General features: G+C 37.6%; 1 long non-coding RNA gene across 1 annotated transcript in view; it reads right to left on the reverse strand.

Moving 5' to 3' along the window:
• The window catches only part of LOC134602976 (uncharacterized), a 349205-nt gene extending 334351 nt beyond the window's left edge, over positions 1 to 14854 (reverse strand). Inside the window, exon 1 of the long non-coding RNA XR_010090449.1 lies at positions 14654 to 14854. This is a non-coding gene — a long non-coding RNA (uncharacterized LOC134602976). The remainder of the gene's footprint in view (positions 1 to 14653) is intronic.
• Positions 14855 to 15097: the final 243 nt, after the last annotated feature.

Consider the following 15097-nt stretch of genomic DNA (forward strand, 5'->3'; position numbering starts at 1 on the left):
CAAAGAATAATCTGTAAACATTTATAGTAATTTTAAAATGGATAATTATGAGTTGTATTGTGGTGAAGCTATGTTATATGCTCATACAAACTAAATATACAATAAGGAGCTACTCGGAAACAGGGATATTAAAGTAAAGGAAGTATGATGGTCTCAAGAACCCCACTGCAAAAACACAATACGCAAGCTGCCAGGTTTATGTAGGTTGTCCACTTGAGAGTGTGTGATGTTAATTTTCTGATCTATCCATCTCGGAATATCCTGGAAATGGCCTATATACTAATACCTCACCAAAAACAGTAATCCACAATGAGAAATATATACTGACATGTTTGGAGAGATTATAAAAGTGATTATTAGTCAGACAAGAACAGCGGAGAGCCTTTACTAATGGCATTTTACATTTCTTGTTGACACAAGTCGTGCTGTAAAAATGCTTTCTAATAACTTTTGGCTTCACACCAATATTACATATAACACTGTCAGCGGGAATGAAAAGTTTAAAGTAAGCATAAACAATGCAGTGTGCACACATTATGTAAATTATTAAACCACGCAGTGTGCGCACATTATGTGTATTATTAAACCATGCAGTGTGCGCACATTATGTGCATTATTAAACCTTGCAGTGTGCGCACATTATGTGTATTATTAAACCATGCAGTGTGCGCACATTATGTGTATTATTAAACCATGCAGTGTGCGCACATTATGTGTATTATTAAAACCACGCAGTGTGCGCACAATATGTGTATTATTAAACCATGCAGTGTGCGCACATTATGTGTGTTATTAAACCATGCAGTGTGAGCACATTATGTGTATTATTAAACCATGCAGTGTGCGCACATTATGTGTATTATTAAACCATGCAGTGTGCGCACAGTATGTGTATTATTAAACCTTGCAGTGTGCGCACATTATGTGTATTATTAAACCATGCAGTGTGCGCACATTATGTGTATTATTAAACCATACAGTGTGCGCACATTATGTGTATTATTAAACCATGCAGTGTGCGCACATTATGTGTATTATTAAACCATACAGTGTGCACACATTATGTGCATTATTAAACCACCAGGGATCAAAATATGTCCCCCCTCCTCCCAGTAAATGTAAGAAGAGAGGGGGGACATAAATATATATATTTTATGAAATATTTTATTTTTTATTTTTTATTAAAAAGCTTCCCTACCCTCCTTCCCCCCCCCCATACACACACTGCCACCCTCACATACACACACTGCCCCACAAACACTGCCCCCATACACACACACTGCCCCCATACACACACTGCCCCACAAACACTGTCCACATACACACTGCCCCATACACACACACACTGCCCCCATACACACACTGCCCCCATACACACACTGCCCCCATACACACACTGCCCCCATACACACACTGCCACCCTCACATACACACACTGTCCCACAAACACTGCCCCCATACACACACACACTGCCCCCCATACATACACTGCACCCCATACACACACTGCCCCATACACACACTGCCCCATACACACACTGACCCCATACACACACTGCCCCATACACACTGCCCCATACACACACTGCCCCCATACACACACTGCCCCCATACACACACTGCCCCATACACACACTGCCCCCCATACACATATACACTGCCCCCATACATACACTGCCCCCATACACACATACACTGCCCCATACACACACACACACACTGCCCCACACACACATACACTGCCCCCTAACACACACACTGCAACCCTGACATACACTGCCGCCCTCACACACACACACTGCACCTTTCACACACACTTCACCCCTAACACAGACCACTGCTCCTATGCCCTATACCCCAGCAGACCCCAGGTAAGTTGTCAAACTGTTCTTAAACGGTATGACTACTTACTCTGGGGTGGGATCCTGGCACTACTGGCACCATAACTACTGCACTGAGCTGTAGTGGTTATTGTGCCAGGATTATTTATTTAAATAATCTACAAGTGCCCCTCCCGAGATCAGGCTCTGGATCTGCCACTGTGTAGTACCAAAGGTAGGTGTCACTAATCTAGGTGATCTAACCAACCCCGAAGAGTGCAATGAAACAGAAAAATAGAAAGCATAAGACACATTTTCAATGTTAATTCTACATTAGAATACACCATATCGCAGTTAAAGCTCAAGAAAATAAAATTATGTGCCAATCAGCTCCCCAACACTTTACTTTTCTCTACTCCGTCTAAAAGATTTCTGGCATGTATTTACAATTCTAAAAATCTGTTACAGTTTATATAGAATACCTTTAAAATAAAGCCATATTCCTGCCTCTCTCCCCCAAGAAAATGCATTCCATTTTGCCAACGAAAGTACAGTGCCATTTTTGGATTCAATATATCAAACTGTCAAAGCTAAAATACCACAATTAGCTCCCCACCCTGTACTCATTCGGAATTTTTTTTTCAAAGATTAGATTTCTCAGGGACCCATATCTCCGGCTAAAATAAATGGATTGACGTTTTCCATTCCTGCCCGTTGCAAATTTGGTTCTTCAGCAATTTGGGAAGAGGCAGGACTGACCGGCTGCCTGTCAACTATGCACACTCAAACAATGAGCTGGCTGTCAAGGCAGACAGGGTACAATGCAGAACTGGCTATTGACCACGCTATAGAAAGCAGTAGAAATCATACATATTGCTGGGCCCTCTCTACCTTTTGTATTTGGCTGTGTATATTGTAAGTCCTCCACTAATTGTACAGCGCTGCAGAATCTGTTGGCGCTTTATAAATACCAGTAATAAATAAATAAATATCTATTGTAAATGATTGATAATGTAAAACAGACTGCACATCCGCTGGTTTGTTTATTATGTGAATGTGAGCTTGTTTCTGGGGTAAGAGGACCTTTATGCACTGACAGTTTCCCTTTAATCTAGCTCTGAGATTTCGCCAAGTATTATGCATGGCTACCCCTTATCTATATACGTTCAACTGGAATTATATATGGACGTCTGGAAATACACGGGTTATTGATAGGTTGGGTTTTACTATAGTAATAACACTAGTTAGCTATGGAATTGGAATTCTTGGAGCTGTGAATTTGCTTATATCTGTGATTAGTAGGAAACTTGTTACATTAAGCTAATTTACCAATACGGCAATCACTGTGAGCTGAAGCCATTACTGTGCAATCTAGTCTAATTTCCACTTTAATATACGCTCACAGCCTCCGTGTCTGCATCTGATCCTATACAACGGTAACCACTTCTTGGTCCTAACTGCGAATTACGGAAGAATACATAGGGTTTTCTAGGTAGAGATGTCCGGCGCCAACAGCTCTTAGCAATGATTTCATGTATTGCATATGTTTATGACAACAGGGTGCTCATAATAATCTTCCGTACATTCAGATTCATAACAGTTATTCAATAGATCAAAGATGATCATAATAGAGCGTGGTGGGATATTTTAAATACTCTTTTATGAAGCAGAGTACTATCTTCCTTAATTTCTTCTTAGTTTTCAATTTCAGAGTGTTGGGGTATTCTAAACCAGGTAGCACTTGGGGATTTATCTTATGGTAAGTTTTGACCTTTAAAAAGGGCAATCTGAAAAACCATAGCCACTGCAAAACCCGCTACATGTGCCTCAAGTAAATAAGCAAGTTTATACTACAAGAGTTTTACCAGTCACCAATTAACATGTGAGACAATAAAAAGAAGAAAAGCTATTTATCACTGTTCGAACTTCTGCCTATAGATATAGGAATTTTCTCCGTGGCACTATTTATTTTTGTTGCACATACCTATCTGGGATTTACAAAGGAACTTTTTTTTTTTTTTTTTTTTATAATTTTGATATATCAACGTCTACATCTTCATCCAGATAATCTATTTCTAAATGCCACCTAATTATAATTAGGTACCTGAATTGGGGACAGTCTGGACAACCGAGCACTGCATTAGCATGTGACTATGCATACCCGGAACACGCCTTGAACACACCTACCGTTTTGAAATTTATTATAATTGACATTTTCTTATTAGGGTTAGCACTTCTAGAGTTTGAGACACGATTTTTTTTTATGATATATTAATCACTAGGAAAATATTTGAAAAACCGACTTTGATTGTGAATCTCTTTGCATTATTCTTAAAATTTTCTTCTAGCCAATATATATATATATTTTTTTAATTATTATTTTATTTTTACTATTTTTGGTGATGACCTACCAAAAATCAAACTCTCAAAGTAAAATTGTCTGAGGCGATAAATAAAATGCATAATGTTGAATAGGTGGATATATAAACTTAAGACCCTGAGCCCAAAAGGCCTAAATGAAGGGTTTTCTTTTTCTCCCTATATATAACCACCAGTACAGGGTCCACTCCTAATCCCGTGACCCTCCCTGACCATGCAAAAACACACGTATACAAATTATGTAAAAAGTAAAAAATATTAAGATTCCAGCTAACACAAACAGATAAATGAACGGCATTACTCTGTTAAGAGAAGCCGTTACCTGTAAATATTGTCATTTGATTATTATAATTTTTTTGATTTATATATAATAATTTTGTACTGTATATACCCTATACCTGGCACAGGTCCAACATACCAAGATGACGACTATGGAACATATAGATGAGTGGATATATGTACACTTGCGTCCATTTATGAATAAAAGGATACAAGAAAATTTTCTCATCAATCTGCTATGTTAGTCAATATATATATATAAATGAAAAGATATCTTGGACCTTAAGACTCAATTAACTCATTTAGCACAGTGTCTATGGTGAACGTTACCCCAAAGGGTCATCTACACATATCAGTAAACCACTACAGAGAATGACACTCTGCATGGAAGATTCCTGGTGAACTTTTTTGGGAATGAATACACTCCCCTTTTTAGATTGAGATAATCATTGATTCTCCTGTGAAGAAAAGGGATTAACAACTATTACTACTATGCTAAATTTCCCATCACTAATTGAAGTCAGTTCAGTTATATCGCCTTGTTTAGGGCGAAATTAATGGAGACTGCTTGGGGTTATTAGGTTTCCAAATCTAGGACGCTGTGCAGCTACTATGTACTGTGCGCGCACACCATGAGGATGTTTACGTCACCATGGTGACAACTAACGCGACCGCTATGCCGGAGACACGTGACTCTCCAAACAATGAGCCTATGAGGGAGGAGTACGTGTATCGGGGTCTAATCCCGCCCTCAGCTAATCCGCAACCGTGCCGATTGGAAGGCACGGATAGATGGGCGGGACTCCCCTCGGTTTATATTCATCTCCTCCCAGCTGTGCCAGGAGCTCTTGACAAAGGCGTGTGAGCACGCCGAAACGCGCGTCGAGCGTTTTGCCGTTATTTTTAATACTGGGGGATGCATTTGGCTAACTAATAACGGGGGAAGTTTGCTCTGGTTATGGACCGACTGACTATGCTTTGATTGGAGACTGTTAGGCTACCTTTTTCTTCTAGCAGCAATAATAGTCAGTCCTGGTAGCACTAATGAATAGGGAACTTTGCAGTTTGTGTTCACATATAGGGAAATAGACGTTTTGGAGGCAGTACTAACCTCTCTGGTCAGCTAGACAGTCTGTGGGGTACATATAACGCTAGGCTGCCTTGAAGCAGCAGTTTATTTTTATTTTTATTTTTTTATTTTTTATTCTTTGGAAATTTTGAATATACTTATGAGTGAGACCGGAGTGGGACAATATCATGGTTAGCTGGATTACTCTCCTGCACTGTGTAGCACTGTATAGTGGTAGGCTGTTTTGAAATAGCAGCTTAATTAAGTGTACATAGGGGCTGGACCGGCTGTTCTATATACTCTCAACCGATGTATGTACTCAATACTACTGCTGACCTCCTTGGGAGGCACTCTATATATGTGTGTTATATTTAAGTCCCACAGGCATACCCTGCACTATCAGCTGTTTAGCAGGCAATAAAAACTGCATTGTAACTAATCGAACTTAATGTCTTGTCGAGACTAGGGCATGATTACTCTCTGTAGGCTACTAGAGAAATATTAAGTTTACTTTTGAGGCACCCAAACCTGGTAATATCTGGTAATATCTGGTGAGAAGTACTCCCATCTACTATCCACTGGAGCTGTATATAGACTTATGGGTATTGCTTTTTTGCCCTGACTAACTGAGCAGCTCCTGATATACCGATATTCTGCTGTATAAATATAGAGTAGCATTCATAGAGTACACTCTCCTCCAACTTAATATAGACTTTACTGAATCAACATACATTTGGACGGACACCATATGATTACATAGAGGTTATGTGGGTCTGTTACTAATTGTATATATTTATATAGGAACTAGGGGTGTTTGTTCCTAATTGCGTATACCTACCATTAGAGTCTATTAAAAACAACTGTGGCCCCACGTTTATTAGCCGGGATATCCACAAAGCCCTCTATGTATGTAGGGCTAGGGTGCTCGAAATATCTGTCTTAGTATAGATTATAATATATACCGTATCCTAACTTAATACTATACTTCAGATATTTCCCTTGTCACCCTCATTACTATTGTGGAATACCCATACTGCATCCACCCAGTTTTTAATTCACTTATAATTTACACGAGTTTTTCACTATTTTTACACTATGTTTCTGTTTTGTCCGTAAGCGGCTTAATAAAGGGTATATCCCACAATTATTTTTACTTTAAGTTTTGAGATATCATTCTGTGGAATAGACGCCCAACTGGTTCATCTTTGTGGGTGCTACTATCTCACTATTAGTCTTTTTCTTTCACTAACGTTTGGGGTCCATGCCCCCTGATATCTCTGTAACCCCTCAGGAATCTAGGTGTGGACTTGATCCACTCCATAGTGTTCCTTTCTTGTCTTTGTAATGTTGAATAGCGCATTGTTAATTCACTTTGTAACTTTCAGTGAGATTCCTCTACGTGACTGGATTATTCCGTCATCACCATTTAGTGCCTATTAGCGCCCACTCCAAACTGTAATTGTTGTTTCTTTACATCTTGTTTTTAGTCTTCTGATAAATACTTTCCAAAATGAATGCATGATTATGGTCAAATGACACAGACAAAACACACAACTAAAAATGATTGCTAAAGATTATTTTAGTCAAAAAAAAAATCAACATTTTTCCACTTGCTTAAAACAATAAATTATAGTTTTTAGTTCAAATCTAGGTGAGATTTTAAGAATTAGGACAAATGACAGCTGGTGTGTGCTTCATATTTTACTACAAGGCAACATATCCACAAAAATAAAAAGGTGTAACATTTATCGGGCATTGAAATGTACCCCTACAACAAAAGATGTGTCATGACTGTAAATATACCATAAGCATACCCATACCTCCTAGTTTAGCCAGCCACAAGGGGGCGATGAAGAAGAGGTGACTGGGAAACAGCACTGCTTGAACGTTGGGGTTTTAATGCCCAACCCCTCTCACGGCCGCACATGCACAAAGTGTTTCTGAAACTCTCTGGCAAGGGCTCGGTGGCTAAACTAAATCCATATTTGTAAAGACAACCTCTCTGAAATATGTTTTTATTTCAGTCTCTTAAATCCTGAAATTGTTTAAGCACATGCATTTATCTTATAGGTTATTAAAGAGCAAAGTAAAACACCTTCACATATATTTCAAAAGACTTCAATAATATGACATAGTGTTAAAAAGGAAACATCTCGTAAAAATGCACAACATAAATTAGTTTAAAACAGCGTTCTGTTTTTGTAATTAAGATATTAGTATTGTTTAATTTAGCCAAGCTCAAGTGACGTTACATGTAATGATCATTTTAAGATATGAACTTTTTTCACAACGGAGGCAGCCATTTTGCAATTGTATCACAAATTTGAAACCCCAAAAAAACCACTAGACTATCCAAGTTCACTAGAAATCGTCTGATATCACAGAATGCCACAGCTGCTAAGATAAATATTGATAGAAGATCTAGGTATGTTAGGAATGAATTATTTCATTATATTTTTAAAAATATTGAAATTATTCTAAAACTATCAGTGCTTTTTCTAAACCCTGTATTGCAACGACACTGCCACTTTAATCTGTTACTGTGAAATTACTTGCCAGTTCAAGAGAAGACGAAACCTCCTGTTGTCAAGGAAGGCTTTGACTTATAAAGAATAGTGAGGGGAGTTGAGATCCGCCCTGTCTAATTCATGTCCTTCAGACCATGAAGAATAAAGCAATACGCACTCTATACCGATACAGGCTAATTCTGCTTTCAACTCATTAATGGATTTTACAATCTGCTTGTTTAAATCCAAGCATAACTTTGTAGGTTAGGCTTTAGATGTAATAAATTATACCTATAAAATATGGAATTTTTCCTCTATACCCTTTACCAAGTATGTATTAATTATCATTCCTACAGGATACTGTGGTAGCATCCAAACGCACAGCTTTCACAGTGGGAGAAGGAGTATCTCCTAACATAAACCACAAAGTAAGAACTCAAACCAAGTTTCTTTTAGACCAAAATAGCAGAACCTCAAGCATAGCTGACTTGGATATTATTTCCGATTCAGCTATTTTAGCCATTAGTTTGAAATTCACATTGAATTTCCAACATTTCTCACTTTAGTGAGTAACCTGAAAAAAAAAAAGACGATTCCCACCTTCCCAAAGTTTTTCATCTTTTAACTCCAGGTCCTATACTAGGATGTAGCAGAAGAATCTCAGTCAATCTTGGTTTTCCAATTCTTATTGATTGGAACACTGCGCATGTCCCGTAAGCCACCCATATTTTTATGCCTGAAAGTTCTGTGCATGCCAAAAGAAATGTGGCCCATGGAACACTGCAGCTAGGGGAGTGGGTCTTGACAGAGCCAGGAGGTAGGCATAACAGCTAGGGGAAGTTGAGTGACAGATAGTAAGCTGGGGGTGGAGTTATGGTGGCAGTATTTATACCGCCCATTTTATGAAGTGGCCATCTTAACTAAACCTAAACTTACCTGTTACTTGTCCCTTCCACCCTCCTGAATTTAGATAGGTTACGTTTTTTTCCTGTTTTCTTCACAGCGGCGGGGAATGGCCGGGTTATATCGGGGTTATATCTGTGTTAATATGTTAATTAGATTGTTATTTATTGTTATTATTGTGGGGTCATTGCCAGGGGTATGTTATGTATATGGGGAGATGTTGGTTTAAAATTATTTGTTGGCAATGACCCTACTTGTTATACCTTAATTAATTAATAGTTAATAAAGCTGTGGACTAATATTTCCAACAGTATAACCTGTGTCAGTGTCTTAATGGGGTTCAGGGTAAGGTTAGCACATATGACGGTAAATCCGACTATGCGCATGTCAAGCAAAGTCAGGATCTCTCACTTGGGTATGTATACATTCAATGTATTTTCAGTGATGCAAAATGGCTTTTTTTTTATAATGAAGGCAAGGCACAAGGCAGGGGTTCACTGAAGAAATGCCACAAAAGATAAAGATTTGGGTGTCTTCATTTTGTGCACCCACTGTCTAAAGTCTACAAGGTTTAAAAGTGATTTTGCATCACTGAAAATACAACGGGTGTATTCCTGCCCCCGTGAGTTTTTATAGAAATAAGAACAGTTTTTACCTCTGGCTCCAAAAACAAATGTGAGTTCCAGTAAGATAGTTCCTTTATTATTTACATTAGATCTGCTGCTGTTCTCTGGGTCAGTATATGTCAACATCAGCTTCATTCATGGTTTTCAATGCTAGAACCTCTCGGAGGTGACGTGTTTCCAAGAGAAACATGGCTTCCTACAGTGGTGGTTGTGAGTTGGAGAATAGCTTACCGAAAATTCTTGCAGTTAAAAGATTCAGATATTAGGGACGAGTTGTGGTAGCCCATGCATTTAGGGACATGCGATGGTATTTGCTTTAGTTTTTGCCGATGCTGGGAGGAAGTGAAAGCCTGTCACTTTCTCACTGATACAGAGGAGACCGCGAGGGAGGCAAACTTAGAGAGGAGAGGGCGGCAGCACAGGCAGGAAGAAGCAGCAAAGAGCGTGTTTTCCAGCCCCACCTTCCCATCAGCCTCAGACACTAGCAGGACCCAGGGAAGCCACCTTTATGCACATAAAAGGTATGTTAACAAGAGGCTGGTTAAAAATATAAAAATGTTGTATGCATAAATTATACGTATTGTATAAACATATATGTGTGTCAGTGTGTATGTCAGTGTGTGGCTGCTGGCAATGCATCGTGTGAGTTGTACGACAGATAGGGATTTAACTTTTCGCCACTCTTACGCTAGTGGAGGGCCTAAGTTTCTTGCACCAGAGCCCTCTTTACATTAGTTTCTCCACTGATCCAGCTTGATATGATTCTTCAAATGCTCTTTCAATAATAGATTGAAGATGTGTTAGATATATATCCTGTAAACACAGACAACCCAATTTACTACATGCAACATCCATGCCTGCCATTGTTGTTTTTTTTATATATTTTACCATGGTGCTGGTCCTTATGACACACTCCCAAGTAATCCCCATATTTGTTTGCTAAGAGATTTTAAAGGACCACTAAAGTGCCAGGAAAACAAACTCGTTTTCCTGGCACTATAGTGCCCTGAGGGTGCTCCCACCCTCAGGGTCCCACTCCCGCCGGGCTGAAGGGGGTGGAAGGGGGTTAAACACTCACCTTTCTCCAGCACCAGGCTCCCTCGGCGCTGGGGACTCTCCTCCTCCTTCTAACGTCATCAGCTGAATGCGCATGCGCATTCTCAATGCTTTCCTATGGATGCTGGCGTCTTCTCACTGTGAAAATCACAATGAGAAGTGCGGAAGCGCCTCTAGCGGCTGTCAATGAGACAGCCACTAGAGGCTGGCTTAACCCATATGTAAACATAGCTTTTTATCTGAAACTGCTATGTTTACAGCAGGCAGGGTTAATCCTAGATGAATCATTGAGCTGAAGTGGTCTGGGTGCCTATAGTGGTCCTTTAAGTAACCTGGTAAAATGCCAAAGTTTATTTTTGTGTGTGTGCTGTTCCTTTATCTGTGTTTTGTATAAATGTTGGTCTTGACCACAGTACTGCTACTGGGACACGCATGTTCCCCCAATTCCCTTTTTTCCTCAATTAATTAGTTTGTAGATGTATATATTATATTTATAGTCTATTATCAAATAATGTTTGTTAATGTTCTACTATATCTCAAAAATTGTGTTACAAAAAAATTATTCTGTAGCAAAATCACACAAAATCACAATAGAATATAAACAGGATCTAAGAATACAAAAAGTAAAAAAACAGAGTGGGGTCCCCCATGCCCCCAGGACGTGCAAGAATCCAAGTGCAAAACTGATCCCTCCTCTACTCACGCCCTATAGGTAGAATGGTATGTGCACATTAAATGGAATGGGTGGGCTTGTGTGTTCCCCCCACCCCTCCCCATAAAGATACATGCTCCTTCCACTGTGAGAAGGGCCAAGAGGTGAATCAAAACACAATAAAGTGCAGAGTTCTACCATAAAAAGCTATTCCATTTACTAGCCATGAGTTCCCAGCTGCTTCGTATACATTGCCCAGTTCTATGTTGTAATCTAAGCACACAAAACCGCACTGTGCGTGTCTGACACTTTGACAAACTGCTCCAGTGAGTCAGTCTGCATCACAAGCATTTTTGGCTTCCTAGAAAGCAGAGAGATATGTAACAAAGCCAAAAATATCCCTTTTGCTGTTAAGTAATGAAGACGGCTATACAGAACATGCACATGGACGCCACAGAATACGTGCGTACATTTAGCAATCACTTCAGCAATTACTTTAACCTCTGGCACCATCAAATACTCTCAGAGGTGGTAACACTAAACAGCTGCTCAGATGGAATGGGATTCTATTTACTAAACAGCAACTCAAAAAAAAAATTATCCTGAAGCAGCGAAACAAAAAATATATATTTTTTGTTTTCTTTTAACATGACTATTTCGATCTAAATTTTGCAAGTCGCTTATCAGTGCATCAGAAATCACTGTTTAGTAAATAGTCCCTACATTTTTTTCTTGATTTACATTTGGAAGATAATTAATTTCTAAATATTTAGGACACTTTGTATCCAGGGATGGCTTGCCTATTCACTTAAGATGTTAAAATGTGTGGGCTCTTTTATCAGTTGTAGCCATGCCATGGACAAAGGATTTTTAAATGAAGGAGTTTGGGAGGAACACTAAAGTTTACCCAGGGAGCAGAGTGAGCAAAAATGTTAAGATACGAAAATAAAAACTAAAATAATTTGAATGGGCCGATTGCGTTTTGATGCTGGTATTACAATCTACTTGTAAAGCATTGCGCAGTTGTAATAATTTCAGTAGTTAAAAAGTTACCGCTGCTGTATAAATCTCTAATTACTGCATTTAAAGTATTTTAAGTGTGTTTATAGGGGTCACAGGATATGCTAGCTAAAATACACTTCATTTTATTATTTTCTAACAATCTCTTATTTGAGTTTAAAAAAAAAACTGATTTGCTTTATATTTTTGGTTGTCAAATAGTGTTTTGATCTTCGATTTGGTAATCCAGTCAAGCTTTTTAAGAGTTGAGGTATTTTTCCAAAAGTTAAACTATTCAGCAAATCACAAGCATGTTTAATTCATTTGCACAGCCTCTTATATAAGAGGAAGCAGAGGTTTTCTTATACAATAGAGGTAGTAGGTAGAAAGTTATTTTTTTGGTTGTTTTTTATTTTTTTCTAAACTTTATTGCACGGTAAACATGATATGAGTACAAGAAATAAAACCGTAGTATACTGTTGCATTAGTTGCAAAATCACAATTGTATATAATTCTAGGGGTACTGGAGATTTAAGGAAGGTGAATTGTATTATTGAACTTTAAATATTTGAATTCACCTTCCTTCTAGAAAAAAATAACCATATACCTTTATTTTAATTTTTATTTTTAACGTCTATGTAAATTAATCCCATGCATATAAACTTTGAAAGTGAAACCGGAGTTTGTTTCAGTAATGATTAATCCAAAACTACTTACCATTCAAATTAAATATTCTTTAACTAAATACCTCTAAATTTCATATTATCCGAATTAAAAGCACATGGTGATATCAAGGCATTTTAATGCTAAACAAATATGAATTAAAATATAGATCGATTTACACAAAAGGTTCGTTATAACATAATGGTTTGGGGTATTGGGCCTGTTGCATGGAAAACGCTTTAAATAAATGTATTGTATTGTATTAAATATTTAAAAACCATGTCTATGTATGCTGCCAGTTGTCATGTAGATTCCGAACTCTGGGTATCCATTCAGTTTGTAATGATTCAAGTACACCATACAACAAACGGTGCATTAAAAAAATGTGTGTTTAGATTTTAGGTTACTGGGTTTTACATCCATAAATCCTGCTTCTACTTAGATTTATGGTTTATATATTTATATCCCCACGCGCGTATATATGATTAAAGAAAATACATTATCTGGACCAAATCTTCAGTAAAGTTATACAAATCTATATGTCTATTTAAAAAGAATTGACAGTAACTGATTAACTGTACAATTCTACAAAAATAGATTACCAAACAAGGTATTGTTCAAATTATGCAAAAACTAAACCTACTGATGTTTCTAAAAATATCAAATTACAATTTCATGTTGGTCTAAACTTTTGTATTTCTAACTATAAACAAAAAAAATAATCATATATATTGTGGATATTAAACAAATAACGGTTTGATTTACTTTACAAACTCGTAGTGGCAACTTGACAACCAATTTGTAAAATGTAGGCCATAGAAGAAATTGAATTCAATTATTTTGGTCTGACTTTATTTGACAATCACAGTTGAGTGAATAAATTCCCAAGTCTCAATATGAGAAAATTAAGATAACGTTTATATTTGCATTTGAAACAGGGAAAAAAAACTAAAACGTACAGCTTCTGAATTTATATATGTAAAATGTCTACCTGGACAGAATTTAGTCTGTCCAATGCTTGTTTAATAAAAAGAATAATACATTTACTGAAATAAATGGTTATTGCTGTAATTAACAATATAGCTATCTCATCATCAGGACTCAGAACAAAGAGACAAGCTAGTAAGTGCTGAAGCTATTCAAATTGCCCTTCCCCCTGCCAAAAGTGTAAAAATAAATAATAAAATACGAGTTCCCTTTGAATATACAGTACTCTGCGTGAAGTTAAAAGTTTTGCCTTTAAGGGTAATTTTAATTTCTGTGAATGTGAATCCAGCTTCTCTCTATCAAAGCAGATTGATCACACTGACTCTGACCCCTCACTGCCAACAATTCACATACAAAGCCCCTTTTTTCAATTGACCACATTTGCAATTTTTTTTTCCAGCTGAAGAAAAGCCACAAAGCCTGTAACAACACATACCATTAAAATATATTAATTTCCCCTTGTCTTTTTCTTTTAAAAGGCAAATACACAGTTTTCTCAGTGGTTTTAAAATCTAGAATCAAAATGTACAAACATGCAAAAAAAGAACTTATAAAACAAAAACAAAAAAAATGTTTCATTAGTAGTGCAACTGAAATGGTAATGAGATTAATCTAACATTAATTTTGCGCAGGTATATTCGTGACTTTTGACTTTTGACTCACGCGGCAACAATGAATCAGCAGTGATAATAAAACATACAGTATGAACTCACCATGTGATGAGGGGATTTAAAGTTGAAGTGCGCTGTTTGCAAGCTTGAAGTTGCTACAGTTCACGTTTTGTCTGCGATCTCTCATTCGTCTGCAAGCTCACTTGATACATCTTAGCTCCCAGATCTGGAGTGTTTGTCTGTCTGTCTGTCTGTCAGTCACAGTCTTGCATGCATTCTGAATTATGCAGATGATCAATTTTGCAAGAGTGTACTCCATTGCATTAAAATAAAACAAAAATGAAATTTGAAAAGAAACACAAGTCGCCTTTTTCGTATAAAGCAAGACAACCGCTGGTTAAGTTGGGAAGTTTTAAGCAAATTAAGGTGGAGGGAAATTCATAAAGAGGGTAAGAAGGGGAGAAACAAAATTAAACTGCTCAGATTCTGCACTGCCTGAAACTTCCTTCTTCATGCAAAGCTATAACCTCCTTCACGAAACTTTGG

Source organism: Pelobates fuscus, chromosome 1 (assembly GCF_036172605.1).
Source record: "Pelobates fuscus isolate aPelFus1 chromosome 1, aPelFus1.pri, whole genome shotgun sequence".
Classification (NCBI taxonomy): Eukaryota; Metazoa; Chordata; class Amphibia; order Anura; family Pelobatidae; genus Pelobates; species Pelobates fuscus.